The sequence below is a fragment of the Thamnophis sirtalis genome, unplaced genomic scaffold (assembly GCF_051295495.1).
Source record: "Thamnophis sirtalis isolate CommonGarterSnake01/CBP01778 unplaced genomic scaffold, rThaSir2_p1.2 scaffold_5, whole genome shotgun sequence".
NCBI classification, from domain to species: Eukaryota; Metazoa; Chordata; class Lepidosauria; order Squamata; family Natricidae; genus Thamnophis; species Thamnophis sirtalis.
In genome coordinates, this window is record NW_028261385.1 from 107,563,879 (window position 1) to 107,580,068 (window position 16,190).

General features: G+C 36.5%; 1 long non-coding RNA gene across 1 annotated transcript in view; it reads right to left on the reverse strand.

Annotated features, from left to right (window-relative positions):
• Window positions 1-14,979, reverse strand: part of LOC148045534 (uncharacterized) — a 36,456-nt gene extending 21,477 nt beyond the window's left edge. The window contains exons 1-2 of the long non-coding RNA XR_015696780.1: window positions 14,861-14,979; window positions 6,471-6,516 (exon numbers count right to left, since the gene is read on the reverse strand). This is a non-coding gene — a long non-coding RNA (uncharacterized LOC148045534). The remainder of the gene's footprint in view (window positions 1-6,470; window positions 6,517-14,860) is intronic.
• Between the last annotated feature and the right edge of the window lie 1,211 nt (window positions 14,980-16,190).

Below are 16,190 nucleotides of genomic sequence, written 5' to 3' on the forward strand. Positions count from 1 at the left end.
ACTACATAAAAAGTAATATAGTCAGAAAAGAACCCCATCCTCAAAGTCAGCAAGGGAAGCCCATTCTGTACTAGTGGTCTCTATGGTAGGTGAATAAATATTATGAAAGAATGTCAGAGGTAGTTTTTGGTCTGATCTATCTTGGCATTAACAGTTGGATGACTTGTTTTAAGGAAGGCTACTGAGTAGTGGAAGTTTGCCTGATTTCCATGCATAAGTTTCCAAGTCCAATCCATTTAAAAAAAGATGTAACGACTGGAAAGAACTTGAGGATCTTGGCAATAACAAAAATAAAGTAATAATAAGGCTGATTTTCCCCCTGAAGAAGTTCTTTAAGTGAGATGGGACATAGAATCTTTGATAGTTTTTGACCAGGACAGCAACAAAAAGTAGAAATAGCAGAATTTACAAAGGAAAAAAACCGTGACTTCTTTTTCTTTCCCATTATAGTAACCTTGCAAGCAATGAAATTACTTTGCCCCCTGCTTGTTATAGCTTTGGTGCCTGCGTTTACTTAGGGTTTTTTCACAGTAGCCAGTGAAATGAAAGCTACAGGAACATTATGCTATTTTACAGGATGGTCGTAAGCAGAGGTGGTATTCAGCAGATTCTGATCAGTTCTGGAGAACCGGCAGCAGAAATTTTGAGTAGTTCAGAGAACCGGTAAATACCACCTCTGACTGGCCTCACCCCCATCTATTCTCTGCATCCCGAGTCCCAGCTCATTGGGAGGAAATGGGGATTTTGCAGTAACTTTCCCCTGGAGTGGGGAAGGAATGGAGATTGTACAGTATCCTTCCCCTGCCACACCCACCAAGCCACGCCCACCAAGCCATGCCACCTTTCCAACATGCAAAATAGGAAAATATTCATACAGTATTTGACCGAAGTAGAACTGTTAAACTATTGTAAACATTCTAAAAAAAAGCTAGGCTAACATCCTGAATTACTACACTGACATCTCTATGTAGGCCATCCAAAAAAAAGGGATGATATATATTGGAGTCTTTGTTCTGATCTCTAGATCAGTCATCTCTTTTCTTCTGGCTCAGCACTATCCAAGAATCAGAATAACCACACACTTGAGGTAGCATAGCTATGGGGGCAATCATTATTGGCTTCTGAAACAAAAATGTGTTTCAAATAGTATGATTTTACAGATAGATCCGTTGACCACAGTGTTTGTTTCGATCTCAGCTTTCAACCGTCCGAAAAATGCAGTCTTGATGTAAGAGAAAACCCCTTAGCAGCAGAATTTTTTAGTTTGCTGGTGTATTTAACTTCCTAATTGCATTGGATATTTCAAAATAGGATGTTCCAGTTCTTGCAAAGTGTGCTCAGGGACCAATTTGGTATGTGCAGGGAAATGGCAAAGGGGCCCCCTTTACTTGTTCTGTGACATGGCAAGATGAATAAAGACTCCATTGAGCCTCCTGTATATGTCACTGTATATCTTCAGTTAAAGTTGAATATAACACCCAAAAATTCTTGCCATATATGCAGCTGTAATATCTAAATTTTCCCCTCATCATTTGCTTCCACAATGGCACTACTGGGAGATTTTTAATTCAGTTTTCAGCTACTATTTTTCATTTTTGCCAACATTTTAACAGCTCAAATAGAACAAAGTTATTTATGATGTCTAAATACTTGCTCTAATGCTTCTCCCAGGCCCAGAAGGGAAACAGAAGCCATGAACATTTCAGTGAACCAAAGCTGTATATAACATTCCCACCATAGAATCCATCCAGGCATTCAGTCTTCTATTGGCTTCTCAAATCCACTGCAGTGTTCTGTAAGCCTGGTCAGAAGCTGGACAAAAACAGAAAACACCACTAACTCATGTACATTTCTGTAGTAGCAACAGAATGAGACAACTCTGCTCCCGTTTGAACGTTGCCTATTCCTTTTCTTAGCAACTTTGACCCTGAATAGCATTAGCTTCCACAATTTCACATTCATTTCTTTATCCTGCCACAAATGACCTCCAACATCTCACTGGATGGTAAGATTTTTAAAAAGTCAATCAATTTCCAGCACGCTAGTTATCTAATTGTGAAACTTTATTAACAGCCTGATGCATTTTTAAAATACAGAAACAATTTTCCATGCTCAGAATTTTGCTACACATTTCATCTAAGTAGAGCCAGAGCAGATTGTGAGCGTATTTCATGGATATCTTTAGTGACAATAGACATCAATAATAGATTTGATTAACCATCTGAAAATTTTGACTGCAACATTTTTTCTGCATGAAATATTTATAAACAAGCATTCACAAAAAGTTAATATTTTAGGGGAGGTTGAAAACATTACTCTGTACTTGGTGTTCCACAGGAAACTTATAATAACTGTATTTTTGAGATACCCTAAAATGAGTGAATATATACAGGTAGTCCTCTATGATTACAATTGGGGCTGGAAATTGGTTGCTAAGTAAGGTGGTCATTAAGTGAGATGCCCCCAATTTTATGACCTTTGTGACCATTGTAGTTAAATGAATCCATATAGTTGCTAAGCGAATCATTATTATTACGTCGATCCAGCTTCCCTTCCCCCCCCCCCAATTGACTTTGCTTGTTAGAAGCTGGCTGAGAAAGTTGCAAATGATGATCATGTGACTCTGGGTTGCCAAATCGAATACTGATCAAATAACCATGGGGATGCTGCAACAATTGTAAGTGTGAGACTTGGTTGTAAGTCATTTTTTTTCAGCACTGTCATAACTTTTGACAGTTGCTAAACAAATGGTTATAAGATGGGGACTGCCTTTATATGAAGTCCATCCAGTTCTTTTATTTTCTTTTAAAGGCCTAAAAATAATAGGTTTCCCTATTTTTTTTCTGATGGGCTAAGTCTGCAGTTTCATTCAATCTATGAAACACTAAGAAAAGATGTTACTGTTGATTGTTAATGAAAACTTAAAAGGGCAGAACATGAAGTAATGGGTGGAAGATCATTAAAGAGAGATCCAACCTAGAATTAAGGAGAAATTTCCTGATAGAACAATTAATCACTGGAACAGCTTGCTTCCATAAGTTGTTGGTGCTTTATAACTGGAATTTTCAAGAAGCAACTGGACAGCCATTTGTCCTAAATAGTCATAGTATCTCCTGCTTGGACAGAGGGTTGGACTAGAAGACATCCAAGGTCATATTCGGCCCTATTATTCTATAACCATCTAAAACCATCGAGAGGAGGGCCCGTGGATCAGATACAGCCTGCCGTGTGGTTAGATCTGGCCTGTGGGGGGAAGCCCTGGAAGCGCAGCCCCCCTAGCTCCATTTTCACTAGCAGAGGGGTGCAGGAGGCCCAGGGGTGGGTTCCTGCCAGTTCCAACCTCTTCTATAGAAGAGGTTCCACAAATCTACAGTGCCGTTTAGAACTGGTTCCGGTTCCCTCCCCCCGCCCATCCGCACATCATCAAGATGAAGAGCGAGAGGAGAAATTCTGGGAGTTGAAGTCCACAAGTCTTAAAGCTGTCAAGTTTGAACACCCCTGGGGGTTTTTTCTAAAGGGTTAGGAGTGCAGGGGTCTTGTAACTTGATAGCTTTAAGACTTGCGTGCTTCAAATGCCAGAGTTTCTGAGCCAATATTTTGGTTGCTAAGCAAGAGCGTTGTTAAGTGAGCTTCACCACATTTTACAAGTTGGCCATGCCCACCCAGTCACATAGCTGGAAAGCCATTTCCACTCAGTCACATGGCTGGCAAGCCACTCCCACCTGGTCACATGCCGGCAAGCCACTCCCACAAAACAGGCAACACCTACAGAAGAGGTTCTAAAATTTTTTGAAACCCACCACTGAGGAGGCCACTCCGGCTGAAAACAGGGTCCCAGGGAGCACACATGGCACCCCAAGCTCCATTTTTTGCTTGCAGAGGGCCATGCCCCCCCACCTCCTCCGAGGTCAAACACAATCCTGATGCGGCCCTCAATGAAATTGAGTTTGACACTTCTGATTAGAGATATGCAGATATGTGCTTACTTGTATTGCCTTCAGCTGGACCCTGCTTTTGAAAATATCTAAGTCAGAAATTTAGTCTGAGCTATGTATTGCTGTTGCTGTATATATTTTCTGCACAGATGCCAGTGCCATGCAGTGCATATTGTAGAAAGATGAACTTTCAGTTTCCCAAGCCCTGCAGTTATACAGAATCCCTTTCTGCCTTACAACTGAGCAGGAGAGAAAGAAACCCAGCTGACTTGTCTAGCTGGGGAAAGCAACTGCCTTCCCCCCCTTCCCTGAGGGGCTCAATCCATACAGCTGTTTGCTACTTTGCTCTGCAGTGTTGATGCAACACTAGAACTCCTCACACTATTGGCATCATGGCAACATTTCTGAGCCACCTGCTGCTCAAGTGTTTCCCATTTGGGCTGCCAACTGTCTCACAGTGGGAAATAATCCTCTAATTTGTGCTGCTCTGGAAATATAGCAATTATGGGGTCACTGTTGAAAGATATGGTGGTTATCCGTTCAAATATGTTTTTGAAATCATAACAAACATTTTATTTTCATCTTTTCCAAAAGCAAAAAGAACAAGAAATCCATCCTACATATTAAACAAATCGCTTATATTAAACAGAAAGAATCACATTAGTTTTGCATATGGCTCATATATGCAAAGAACATTACTATTACATTGAGTGTATTTAGTAATATAAAAATGGAGTATGATTAAGATATGCATTCCAAACTTATCAATGATCCCAGAGTAACATTGTGTGACTGCATGCCATTGTAAAATTGTGAGAATAAATTTTCCACCTCCATTTATATTGATTTCAACCCTTTCCAAACTGTAAATATATACTTATAAGGACATACTCACAAAATCAATGAATCTTTCAGAAAAAATAGTAAAATAATTTATTTCTCAAACTCAGCAACTGTAGTATATGACTCCTTCACCACAGGAACTGCATGCTGAGTTACAATGAGCTAAATCCACCAATTTCTTTTTTAAAACAAGTTTCCAGCAAAACCAAAACCGATGTATTTTAAATCAATATAAAAGTAGGTGCTAAATGGTCTTTCTCTAAAATATTTGTGATGATAATCACTCTAGTTCTTTATTTCATGTCATCCTGAACATCTATCTTGGTGTGTTCTCCTAACCATTTTTATATTAGTATTATGAATATTGTTTTATAGACAATATATTAAATCTCTTACTACTTGAGAGTATTCTGGAGCACTGAGGACTGGCAAATATTTAAATGTGAAAAGCTACATTACTTGAAGATACTGCTACTCTGTACTTTTTATGCTAAATATTTCTATACTGGAACTCTTAAAATAAAAAAAATTGAATTCTTATAATTAAAAATGATCATAAAGATCAGGGTGGAGTTGATATGCTACTGCAGGTCACATCTACCTTGTCACTATTGAAAGAGATGAAAAAAACTATCTTCTGTCACATTAATAACATTTTATCTGATTTGTCACTTGTCTTACCTTATGGTACCATAATAGAAGGGAAAATTTCATATATGTCAAGGTAATTGGAGCCTAATCTCATCTAACAGTCAAGGTATACCAAATATGCTAATTTCAAAAGGAAAAGGTCAAATGGCTCATGAGGACAAGTAGGAAAACTTTACCATTCATTACTCTAAAACTTTACAACATTAACTTAATTTTAGAAAATTAAAATCGTCTTTCCTAACTGAAACTTTTTATATGAAAATGGGGGGTGTCCTTCAACCTCCTTCTGAAAAATAAATATTAGGAATATACAGTCAAGTATTCTAGGCATTATCAATATAGGCATTATCAATGGTCATTTTAAACATTAATTTTATCCTAAGTATGCTATTCAAGTGAGACCCAACAATTCAAAGCAATTTATTTCTCTGATACACAGCACTACGTATTCTCAGCCCAAGGCAAATTATTGCCTTTCTACTTGAGTGAAACTGCCTAGAGAAAGTTGATTTTGGCATCTTAATACTCTCTAAAGATCAGGTCTATTTTACTGCAATTTATGGTATATTGTACTTGAGTAGGGAAGATTGTGTGCCATCAATAACTACCAACTGTTTTATTCTGCTTGACTTAATGAATAACAATACAAATATCCATACCTGCCTACTCTAGCATGCTAAAGTTCTCAAATATAAATTAAACAATAAGAGGAGGACATTCTTGAGATATGCTTCTATGTTGTATATGCTGTATAAACAGTAGGATAGGATTCTGTTAAAACTTAAAGCTTCAGGGTTCACTAAAAATCTTAAATTGTCACCTCCTTGCAACAAGTACATTTTGTTTAGTTAGGAAGTATTAAGTGCATGATATTTTCCACATCACTTAGTAAGTATGCGAGATAATTTTTAGTACCTACTGTGTGTGTGTGTGTGTGTGTGTGTGTTTATTTTTCACATTTAGGAATGTGAAATAAATAAGGAACTTATTTATTTGTTATTCAAACAACACATTCACTTAAATTCACTCTTGAAAACTTACATTTATGTCTTCAGGTATTGCATACATGTTAGAACATCTTGAATTGCTGGGGCAAAAAAACACAAAGAGATTACAGCCAATTTCTCCCCCCTGGTTATTCTCCAAGATTTTGCAGAATATTCATACAAGTTTGCTTTAGTAGAAAATAATGTATACTAGAAAATAAGATTACAGTTATTACTACTTTGCCATTTCTTAGAAAGCATAGCAAGGGAATAAGGAACAAATGTTAGATAATACTTCTTAATGTTTAACTTTTTTTTCTTACACTGTCCCATTTTTTCCTGATGAGCAATATACAGAATCACTGTTCTTTCATATATACCTTCAGTGCTTCCTGTACAACAGCACAAGATAGACATGAGCCTTTAACCATTTTTGAAGCGCTGTAGACATCTGCTTTTTAAAATTATTATGATTTGTACAGGAAGTATTAAAAAGGCCATTTAAAAAATATATAGAGGAATTTCCAATTTGCAAGGAAATAATAACTGAATCATGATCGGATATTGTACAAGTTCAATAAATTGTTATTTCTGCAACACTGACAAGGAAATAACAGTATGTGTCAATATAATTTCTTCCATTGACACTTTCTCAACATGCACAGAAAGAACCTGTTGTTGTGCATTGCATGAACTTGTGAATGGTTCAGGAAGGTACAAATCATAAAGTATCATAAAAATGCATACAATATGAATATGGAACATTCTGAGATTCTACTTGCTGCAGTGCAGATTGCATATGTCAAATGTTGCTCCTGATAATGCCTGGTTTAATTTGACTCTAGAAACACCTGACATGATCATATCTATGTAACAAGCTTTTTCAATACATTGAAAGTTTGGCACACAATATTGTTTTATTTTTATTATTTTTATTTATTTAGTTTGTCACTCATCTACAAGATAACAGGAATAAGAATAAACATGAATAAGAACACAGGAAATGGGTACAAATAAATGGGGACAGTAGGACAGGGACATGAAGCACACTGGTGTGCTTATATACACCCCTACTGACCTCTTAGGAATGGGGTGAGGTCAATAGTAGACAGTTTAAGGTTAAAGTTAGAGGGTTTGAGGATATAACAACAAAGTCAAGTAGTGCATTCCAGGCATTGACTAATCTGTTGCTGAAGTCGAATTTTCTGCAATATAGTTTGGAGTGGTTTACCTTGAGTTTATATAAATTGTGTGCTCGTGTATTATTGCGGTTGAAACTGAAGTATTTGTTGACAGTAGGATGTTGTAGCAGATAATTTTGTGTACTATATTTAGATCAGACCATAGGTGGCATAGTTCTAGGTTGTCCAAGCCCAAAATTTCAAGCCTGATGGCATAAGGTATTCTGTTGCGAGCAGAGGAATGGAGTACTCTTCTCGTGAAATACCTCTGGACTTGCTTAATTATGTTAATTGTGTTAAATATTGTTGCCTTTGGTGAAACATATTAGAAGGAATATTAAGAAATATTAAAAATAGAATACTACATCAATCCCTGAGCATGTCCTGAAATATTTCATTTGTTCTTTATACAAGAAATTGTCTTATTGGTACAAAATATTGTCTTTGTATTAAATCAGAATCTGCTTTCCTGAAACTCATTATCCCGTAACTCAGTCTCTGCAACACCAGAAAGAAGGACTTGAACCTTTTCTGTTTGACAACCTTTCAGCTATTTGAAAAAAAAAGCTATTGTATGCTTTTTCAGTTTTCTCTTCTCAAAGGTAAACATTCCAGAACAATGCACAAGTGTTGAATTGGTGAAAAAACTCGAAAAGATAAATCTGACGCTATCGTCCAAGTGCAGTAGATAATGACTGAAGTCTACTAAGTTAGAGAATCAGCATCAGTTTCTTACACATTTGGCAACAAAATTGATAGGGTATAGACTTGTTTCACTTTTGCTTCAAATCTGGCTACTAATTAGCTATATACATATGGGATGTGTTAAACATTACACACACAGAGACATGGACAAACACACACAATTTATATCCTGCCTTTAATGAAAGTGATGAACATATCCAACAACCCTTCTTTCCCTTCTTTTCCTCACAGCCTCCCAGTGAGGTGGGTTTGTCTGAGAGTGTGACTGGCCCAAAGTCACCCATCTGGCTTTCATGGCTAAGGTGGGACTTGAATTCACCGTCTCTCTCTTTCTAGCCTGATGCCTTAACCACTAGACCAAATACATTCCATATTCTTTTTCTGAAAACAGCACTAAGATTATTGACGCAATAATCTTGATGGCACCTTGGTGAGATTATTGTCAATTAACTGGGCAGGACTGATTTATAGTTTAGTTTCTTAAGCAGGACTCTGTGTCTGCTGAATCTTCTGAAGGCAAACATTCTATAAGCTACATACTCCTCTAAATGGAGCAGTGCTTTATCATATGAACTTCTCAGGTTCCTCAGTTCCATGAACGTCTTTTCTTCCTCAATTTCTTTTGACGATTGCTAAGAACATGGGAAGGGGAGCTGAAGCCCAGCATCTGGTTCTGACACTGACAGATTCACATGCTGGTTCAAGTGAAAAAGCCCAAATGTTGCAAAGATAAACCATATGGAAAACTCCAACATTTGGAGCCATTAATGGGGTTTTTTAGGCAACTGTGATTGATGGAGCACCTCTTACAAGTCTAACATCAATGAAAACGAAACCTGATCTTTTGAACTTAGATTTTCTTTGTTTTTGCTTCTCCCTGCCCCAACCTCAGTTTTTTTAAAAAATCCCATAAAAACCATTTTTGTTCAGACAAAAGCTGTCTGGATTGTAAAGACTTGTCATAGAGATTGAAGTCAAAATCCTTCATTCTCTGTTTCCTTTCTAGGCAGACAAATATGCTGCTCTTAGTTTCCATGCCTCCAATTCCCATTAGAATGTGAATTCTTGTACTTTTTTGTGGTATAGGATTGCTTATAGCCTCTGAATTGAAAACATTCAAACTGTGTGGACCTAGATACAGATAAACTTTCTCATGTGAGAACCACTGAACCAAATTCTGTTTTGGTTCCAAACCAATTTTACCTCATGGAGAATCCTATCCCATGCCAAAAGAGATTGCAATGTTCATCAGAGATAGCAGCGTCACTTGATGGCCACCTCAGAGCTTGGAAGAAGGTAAAAAAAACCTGACATAGCATTAACCTGGATCCTATAACTATCTATTATAATTACAGTCTCCTTATTGCTCTGGGTTGTACATCAAAAAGTATGATTCAATAGTTGTAGCAATCCTCCATATACTTACAGTCTCACTAAAATTGTACTGATTTACTTCTCATCCAACTGATCCTAGCATGGTTCTGTAAATGCTGTTATTAATGCATAGCTTACATGTAACAGGACTCTAAGAACCTTGCAGAATTTAGTAATATCATTAGATAATGATCAGTAGCCAATGCTATTTAATGACAAATAGTTGTATATTACAGGTTGGGTGAGACCCATTTAGTAAGGAGAGCACTGTAACCTTCCTGATCCAGATCCAGCCTTCTGGTGTATTACCTGAGAAAATAGATGTTCCTTTTTCTTATCTTGAAGGTTCAAATTTTCATCAAATGATTGTTAACACATTCCTTAGTCAAATATATACATTCTTGGATCATGTGATAGATTTGCTTTTCAATATTTTGCAGACTTCACCTAAGAATTGGTGGTCATAATTGAAATATACTCTACCAGTTGAAAACCCATTTTGAAGATTCCTCCATGTTGTTAGTCCAATGTTATTTAATATCAATGGTGGTGCAGTGGTTAGAGTGCAGTACTGGAGTCTACGTCTGCTGCCTGCTGGCTGCCTGCAATTTGGCAGTTCAAATCCCACAAGGTTGACTCAGCCTTCCATCCTTCCAAGGTGAGTAAAATAAGGATCCAAATTGTTGGGGGCAATATGCTGACTCTGTAAACTGCTTAGAGAGGGCTGTAGAGCACTGTAAAGTCTAAGTGCTATTGCTATTAGGATCCTGGAATATTTTCAGCTGAGTATATGTTGGCCTATGGTCAAATGTTATGTACAAGCAGAAGAAAGGACTTATGCAAATAGAAATCATACTGAGGCTGAAATTGGACAAGGTCCTTTAGCCATCTTGAGGTGGATCCAGGCAATGTCCTCTCTGGGAACTCCTTCTGGTGCTCCCCCTCCCCCCCATTGCTGCTATCCATCCATTTCTTCCAAACCAACACAGGAGGAGAATTGGTGCCACCATGGGCCCTTTCCGACCAGCTGCTTTCCCCAGTGGAGAAGCATGCATTCAATTAGAGGACTTTAATTAAAATTCTTTCTCTGGCGTTTCCTGTTTCCAGTCTCTGCTGTAAATTCAAGATGACATTCCTGGGTTTAACAGGTGGATGAGATTATTCCGAAAACCACCAGATGAGGGGAAATGGAAGAAGAGCCGGAGGTACAGCTACAGGAGACAGCAAGATGGGCAAATGGAATAGGGTGAGGACGGGTTAGGATTCCTACTCTCAAAACACCAAATTCTGATTTTTTCAGTTACCCTTTCAAAACACAATCTGAAAAAAAATGAAACTGCAGTCTGCCTTGTGTAAGAAGACTACATGGAGGTATCCAAGAAGTCCACCCAAATCAAGCTTATCTTGATCCATCCATCCAAAAATTTATCTTTAATCAAGACTAGTTCTGAGTAAAAACTTGGATGGCATTCAAGACGTCAAAGTTTTTTTTTAAAAAAAGATATATCTGTGGAACATTTTAGTTTCAAACATACGGATGCAAATGGGACTCAAATGACAGGAGTGCATTTCAAGTTCCTGAGAGAAGTGCATTCTCTTGTAATGCAGCTTGACTGTAAATCCTGTAATGGAGTGCAAATTCAGCTGGTTTCCCCCACCCCATCTTTATGACAAACAACGAATGATCAGGATGTTTTCCTCTAAAGAAACAGGCAGGACTGTAGAAGTTGGAACCTTGCAGGCTGCTCATTTCATGTCAGTAACACTTGCCATTTGTTCTCCAGTCCAACATTGTCTATGCTCTTTAGTGGAAATCAATGACATTGTACACTGACTTTTTCATTAACCACTTCCATATTACAATATATCCTCAGCTGAAAAAGTACTTGCTTTTATAGGATTCATGACGATTACAAAACAAAGGGTGACTGGAACTCATTTCAACTCTTTCTTAAAAGTAGTAATATTTAAAATTAATATCTTTAAAATCATTAAAATCTTTAATGTTTTTTTCTGGTCTTTCCTTGCGAAACTATAAAATTATACACTTTGCAGAAATTTGGCAGGCAATGGTAGCCCAAATAGGTAGGAAAAATAGTAGTTGCTGCCACAATGAGACTGATAAAGTTATATAATTTTGGGTTCATTTAAACAGTGAACTAATATTTGAGAAAAATAGGACCACTAACCCAGGGGGGAAAAAACCCTCTTTAAAAAAAAAATACATATGAAAAAGAGCTATCTCATCCTTCCACTGGAATGATTCCCTAACTTCTTTCTCAAATGCTAACATGAATAGACCTGAAAGCCTCTGCCTATTTATTTATTTCAGTTGGGGTTAGGGTGGAGGAGTCTGAATTTTTACAGCTGAAAGACTGAATATTATTTTTGAAACTGGAAGAAAAATGCCCTTTTGGCCACCCTGCCATCTTTTGGATTTACCTTGATGAGCTTGTCAGATCTGATTGGTTAAATGTGCTATGTGATATCATTGGATTGACTGCCTGGCTGCGATCATGTAACCAGCAAGTAGTTTCTTTTTTCAAATGACATTGAAGCAGCTGCTGATCCCACAGCAAACAGGCTGTGAAATGGCACTATATATATAGAAAGTGGGAGGTATTTTTAAGAGCTGAAAATCTATTACTGCAAATATTCAGTATAATGGTAATCTCACAAACATAATTTAAAAGTTCTGAAATATTTAAAGCTGCATTTTCCTATTTTCCTAAACAGTTAAAATTCATTCTTTTGCAATTCCTGTTTACTTCAATGGGCAATGTACAGAATAATGAGTTGTTTTAGACTACTTCAAAGCATCAAATTAATTTTACTACGTCCTTTAAAAAATGCAGAAGGCAGATGGCCCAATAATCTTTTACCTTGCATAATTAACTCATCAACATGTGTCAACTAATCCCCTGTGCATTGATCCCACCCCGCAGGTTGGATGGCTGTTTTGCTATTTTTCTCAGTAGCCACAAAGAAGTCTAGGAGATATTTAAATATTTAAGAATCAACATACCAAAGAATGTAAATAAACATGTCATTCAATAATAATTACTGTCCTATTTGGGGAAAAATATAAAACTATATGAAAAAATAGAATAAGACATATCAAAGGAAGCAATAAAGCTAAATAGTAGCAATAAAGATGGTGACACTTCCAAAACTGATTTATTGATTTTATATTCTTTTGATAGATATTCCTAACAATTTTTGTTTTAAAATCAATGTAAAAAGGATTAAAAAGAAATACTCTATATTTTATGCAAAATAAAGGACAATGGGGCAGACCCTGCTTAAAATTCACTATCAGGCAGCTCAGTTGGTTGCTGGAAAATATTGAATCTTGGGATAAGAATCTAAATTTTCCCTTTCTCTTCCCAACAGATTTTATATCTAAGGGTGTAATTTCTAGAATATACAGTATCAAATTTCATTGGAAATGGATGAAGTGAATCACCCACAAAATAAAAGAAACTTCGAGTTACCTTTACAGAAACAATTAGATGTTCATTCTTGGCAATCTCTGTGGCTGGAATTGGACAACTCACGAGGGCCAACTCGTCACGACCAACTTGTGGCAGCCAACTTGCCATGGCCAACTCATTGTGGGACAACTCGCCACAGGGACAATTGGCTGCAGGACAATTCAACAAATACAAGTTAAACTAATGTCCACAGAACTGTGGCCAATAATAATAAAATAAAGTCAATCTAGAAATACAATAGTTGCAATAATTTTGACAAAAATTGGTCACCAATAATAAAAGTACCTGAAATGATTAATGCAGCATTGAATTGTCCCACAGCAAGTTGTCCTAGACTCCTCTGTGGCACCATGAGATTCTTATAAACATCTATGCAGAGAATATATATTTTAACTTTTAGATTATGACATCAAATTCTAGTAAATACCTTGCACATATCTTCTAAATATTCAGTGAGTTCCTGGGAAGAACTTAAATATTTTGTTTAGTGAAGGTATTTGTTATTTTTTGGAAAGAGTTTGCAGTAATGTTGACTTTGAAATAGACCATGTCAGGAAACTATTATTTTTAGAGAAAGGGATAAGCTATGTTATTAAAACTGAGAGGAGATGAAGAGAAGATGATAAAAAATTAATTTGTGGGACATTTTAAGGGATTATCCCATTAAGTGTTACTTGCAGCAACAAATTAAAAATATTCATTTTCAATTTATTGCTTCTAGTAACACTTAATGGCATGTTAGTGAATTAAGTCTGAATGATAAGGTTTTAAAGATGTGTTTATAGATATGAGGTAAGACATGGAAAGAAGAGGGTTTTTTTTGGGGGGGGGGATTCCCCATTGCATTTTTGATAAAATGACAAAGTATTGTGTAAAGGAAAAGAAAGAATTATAAAACTGATTTGCTTGTTTAATGTTATTTGTTATTTCAGGTAGCTCTTCATAGACTTTTGCTTATTATGATTGAAAGATGAGGTTTTATGATTTCCCAATAGATAAACATGAGATATGGGATGAAAGCTTTGGCTGAAATATTAGAAAAGGTGTTAAGCTATTGAACATGTTTACATTTTCTTGATGAAGGGGGGAATATAATTCTTTCTATTTTTTTTGCTTGAAGTATTTTTCCTTTTCCCCCTCCCTCCTTTTTGCATGTTTTATTTTTTTCTTCTTATTCTTAGTTTGTATTATTTTTTTATCTTTGTACTTTTAAATTAAAAAAAAATAAAAAATCATTTTTCATAGAACATTTTTAATTATATAAATTTAGAAATAATGAAGGAAGATTCTGGACTGAACGTCTCCCAGACAAACTAGTTTATTGTTCATGAGAATTCACCCCAACATAAATTCTGAAGTTCTAAGAAAACAACTTACCATCTCACTGAAAGGGAATTGTGAACCACTTTAACAGAATAATTTCTATATGATGGAGGGGTGTATAGGTGTTTTAAGCACTAGGAAGATGTTTTGCACTCATTTCCCTATGATCCATGCTCCTTATACTTTCAAAAGATTGAAAGTGATACTGTTAAAGTTGATTAATATCTTTTTAAAAGAAAACAGTTACTTAAAATTAGATCTTAGATCTTTTAGTTGGGCCAGTTAGTAATTGGTTGATACTGCAGAAACCTGCTGATTCACAAATCTAAATATGAATGGAATTAACTAGATGATAAATTAAGAGTTACCTTGCCTTCTCAAATCAAGGGCTCATCTTGTGAGTCCTTATTTTTTCCAGAAGAAAAAGAGAATAAGTGATTTAGGAAGAGTAAGGGAGTCCGGAACAGATGCAGCAGTGAAAGATGTGACAAAATGTGAAGAGAAATGTGCTTGTGGGCTGGGAATTTGGCCATGAACATAACAGATGATTCCCCCGGATGGCATGCTCCAGAGAGGCCAGGCATTCTTTGGTGACAGCTATGATTTTTATGGGCTAGCTTCGATGACAGTTTGGGAGGGGTCAGCTCAGCTTTTTTCTGACAGGAATTAGGTTTGTCATCAGATGCTAAAATCCTTCTGATTTATGCATCAGTTCTTCTGCTTTTTCATGTACACTTCAAGGTCTTCTTCCCTTGGTTCCTCAAGGAAGAAAAGGTGTGAGGCTTAAGATGCTGACATTAGACCACCAGGGAAAGCAAGGATAGGGAATAGAGAGCATGAATGACAAGTGTGAACCCTAAATTATCTACCAAGTACACTATCACCTGGAGGTGGAGAAAAGCCATTCGAGCTGCCAGGATTTGGCAGTCAATTTCTTCATCTTTACCCACTCCTATAATATTCCTAGCCTCTCATTTTGGTGCAGGTCAGAATAGGGTGTAAAATATTCAAAATGCAAGAAATCTACTAAAACAAAAATCGATTACATTCTATGTAATGTATGCAATTTTTCAAAGCCAGCTTTCATGAAAACCAAGCTAAATTAAAATATATATGCTTCAAAAGATTAAGAACATACAGTATATAGAGCATTACAGATGTTCTTTAAACATGCAGTTATTACCACAATCAGACCAATAAATGATATTTATATTGTGGAAACTATTTTTGATAGTACTATGGTTTATTGCAGAGCCAACCAGATGAATTTGTCATTTTAACCATCTTGGAGTCCTTCCCAAGGACCTGGAGTAGGCAGATGTTGTTTGGTGCTAAAGGTATTGTCACAGGATCTAAGCTGATCCAAGAAAAGTTGCTTTTTGTAATTGACTGATGATTACTTTATCAATGTTGATGGTTGTTCAACTGGTGCCCTAGTTTTTGGGTTGCACCCAATTTGCCTATTACTATTGCTACTTTGTTTTCTTTTACCACAGCCATTCTCTTTCTATTTGCAAGTTTGTGTATTTTGTGATTTTCTCCAGTTCTCTTCTCTTCTGCTACTTCCAAGTACTGCCACCTCCACTATCCAGACTTTTATATGTTTTATTTTCCTAGATAAACAATGAAAAGGAAGGACTATTCTGCAGGTAAATTAAAGCCAGATTAAGGGTTACTGATGCAGCCCAACAATGGTGC